Below are 3,523 nucleotides of genomic sequence, written 5' to 3'. Positions count from 1 at the left end.
TACACGTTCTAGCGGGAGCTGTACCTGGTTCAACCCGAGAAGGACTTCCATGGTGTGACCGGTATGTAGTGGCACGTCATGCCGGCCTCCTGGAAGTCCCCGTCGGCCTCGTTCGCTGGTCGGTCCGCTGCACCTGACTTTCCATGAAAGAACTGTGGTGCATTCTTTCTGAAGTCCCAGGCCGACCAGCAGTTGCAGGAGCTCGGCCACGGTGTTGAGTCCAACCGAGTACTGTGAAGGAGGACGTGCTACACGTTCTAGCGGGAGCTGTACCTGGTTCAACCCGAGAAGGACTTCCATGGTGTGACCGGTATGTAGTGGCACGTCATGCCGGCCTCCTGGAAGTCCCCGTCGGCCTCGCTCGCAGGTCTGTCTTCATTGACGTTTTGGAGGAAAAACCCTATGAGGTTTTTATTTTGGGCTTCAGCCGGGCAGCAGTTCCAGGAGCCCGGGTACTTTGGCACCTTACCCCGGTGTATTTGAGGTGGTGACACTTTTTAGGGGTGTGAATATCTCCTTCACCTGAAATCCTGTGAGAGGGCATTTCTGCTCCGCGTTCCAAGTCCTAACGGTTCTTCCTAGCGGGAAGTCCTAACCGTTCGTGGCCGAGAAGGACTTCCAGGGAGTGACCGGTATGTAGTGGCACGTCATGCCGGCCTCCTGGAAGTCCCCATCGGCCTTGCTCCCTGGTCGGTCCGCTGCACCTGAACTTCCACGAAAGAACTTTGGTACATTCTTTCTGGAGTCCCAGGCCGACCAGCAGTTGCAGGAGCTCGGCCACGGTGGTGAGTTCAACCGAGTACTGTGAAGGAGGACGTGCTGCACGTTCTAGCGGGAGCTATACCTGGTTCAACCCGAGAAGGACTTCCATGGTGTGACCGGTATGTAGTGGCACGTCATGCCGGCCTCCTGGAAGTCCCCGTCGGCCTCGTTCGCTGGTCGGTCCGCTGCACCTGACTTTCCATGAAAGAACTGTGGTGCATTCTTTCTGAAGTCCCAGGCCGACCAGCAGTTGCAGGAGCTCGGCCACGGTGTTGAGTCCAACCGAGTACTGTGAAGGAGGACGTGCTACACGTTCTAGCGGGAGCTGTACCTGGTTCAACCCGAGAAGGACTTCCATGGTGTGACCGGTATGTAGTGGCACGTCATGCCGGCCTCCTGGAAGTCCCCGTCGGCCTCGCTCGCAGGTCTGTCTTCATTGACGTTTTGGAGGAAAAACCCTATGAGGTTTTTATTTTGGGCTTCAGCCGGGCAGCAGTTCCAGGAGCCCGGGTACTTTGGCACCTTACCCCGGTGTATTTGAGGTGGTGACACTTTTAGGGGTGTGAATATCTCCTTCACCTGAAATCCTGTGAGAGGGCATTTCTGCTCCGCGTTCCAAGTCCTAACGGTTCTTCCTAGCGGGAAGTCCTAACCGTTCGTGGCCGAGAAGGACTTCCAGGGAGTGACCGGTATGTAGTGGCACGTCATGCCGGCCTCCTGGAAGTCCCCATCGGCCTTGCTCGTTGGTCGGTCCGCTGCACCTGAACTTTCACGAAAGAACTTTGGTACATTCTTTCTGGAGTCCCAGGCCGACCAGCAGTTGCAGGAGCTCGGCCACGGTGGTGAGTTCAACCGAGTACTGTGAAGGAGGATGTGCTGCACGTTCTAGCGGGAGCTATACCTGGTTCAACCCGAGAAGGGCTTCCATGGTGTGACCGGTATGTAGTGGCACGTCATGCCGGCCTCCTGGAAGTCCCCGTCGGCCTCGTTCGCTGGTCGGTCCGCTGCACCTGACTTTCCATGAAAGAACTTTGGTGCATTCTTTCTGAAGTCCCAGGCCGACCAGCAGTTGCAGGAGCTCGGCCAGCTTGGCGACTCCAACCCGAGTACCTTGAAGGAGGACGTGCTGCACGTTCTAGCGGGAGCTGCACCTGTTCCAACCCGAGAAGGACTTCCATGGTCTGACCGGTATGTAGTGGCACGTCATGCCGGCCTCCTGGAAGTCCCCGTCGGCTTCGCTCGCAGGTCTGTCTTCATTGACGTTTTGGAGGAAAAACCCTATGAGGTTTTTATTTTGGGCTTCAGCCGGGCAGCAGTTCCAGGAGCCCGGGTACTTTGGCACCTTACCCCGGTGTATTTGAGGTGGTGACACTTTTAGGGGTGTGAATATCTCCTTCACCTGAAATCCTGTGAGAGGGCATTTCTGCTCCGCGTTCCAAGTCCTAACGGTTCTTCCTAGCGGGAAGTCCTAACCGTTTGTGGCCGAGAAGGACTTCCAGGGAGTGAGGGGTAGGCACCGGCCCCCTCATGCCGGCCTCCTGGAAGTCCCCATCGGCCTTGCTCCCTGGTCGGTCCGCTGCACCTGAACTTCCACGAAAGAACTTTGGTGCATTCTTTCTGGAGTCCCAGGCCGACCAGCAGTTGCAGGAGCTCGGCCACGTTGGCGACTCCAACCGAGTACCGTGAAGGAGGACGTGCTGCACGTTCTAGCGGGAGCTGCACCTGTTCCAACCCGAGAAGGACTTCCATGGTGTGACCGGTATGTAGTGGCACGTCATGCTGGCCTCCTGGAAGTCCCCGTCGGCCTCGTTCGCTGGTCGGTCCGCTGCACCTGACTTTCCATGAAAGAACTTTGGTGCATTCTTTCTGAAGTCCCAGGCCGACCAGCAGTTGCAGGAGCTCGGCCAGCTTGGCGACTCCAACCCGAGTACCTTGAAGGAGGACGTGCTGCACGTTCTAGCGGGAGCTGCACCTGTTCCAACCCGAGAAGGACTTCCATGGTGTGACCGGTATGTAGTGGCACGTCATGCCGGCCTCCTGGAAGTCCCCGTCGGCCTCGCTCGCAGATCGGTCTTCATTGACGTTTTGGAGGAAAAACCCTATGAGGTTTTTATTTTGGGCTTCAGCCGGGCAGCAGTTCCAGGAGCCCGGGCACTTTGGCACCTTACCCCGGTGTATTTGAGGTGGTGACACTTTTAGGGGTGCGAATATCTCCTTCACCTGAAATCCTGTGAGAGGGCATTTTGGTTTCGTGTTCCAAGTCCCTACGGTTCTTCCTAACGGGAAGTCCTAACCGTTCGTGGCCGAGAGTGACTTCCAGGGTGTGAGCGATAGGCACCGGCCCTCTCATGGTGTCTCCTGGAAGTCCCGGTCGGCCTCGTTCGCTGGTCGGTCCGCTGCACCTGAACTTCCACGAAATAACTTTGGCGCATTCTTTCTGGAGTCCCAGGCCGACCAGCAGTTGCAGGAGCTCGGCCAGCTTGGTGACTCCAGCCGAGTACCGTGAAGGAGGACGTGCTGCACGTTCTAGCGGGAGCTACACCTGGTCCAACCCGAGAAGGACTTCCATGGTGTGACCGGTATGTAGTGGCACATCATGCCGGCCTCCTGGAAGTCCCCGTCGGCCTCTGCCACCTGTCGTTAAGCTGTGAGAGGAGCACGTGCTCCCGCGCCGTTTGAGTCTTTGGAATTTGTCCAAGACTCCTCAGATCGATCTGGCTCCCCGCGACCCGGCGGCGGAGGGACCACTCGCTCGGCAGTG

The sequence above is a fragment of the Rhinoderma darwinii genome, unplaced genomic scaffold (assembly GCF_050947455.1).
Source record: "Rhinoderma darwinii isolate aRhiDar2 unplaced genomic scaffold, aRhiDar2.hap1 Scaffold_926, whole genome shotgun sequence".
Lineage (NCBI taxonomy): Eukaryota > Metazoa > Chordata > Amphibia > Anura > Rhinodermatidae > Rhinoderma > Rhinoderma darwinii.
Note: the sequence above shows the minus strand (reverse complement) of the source record.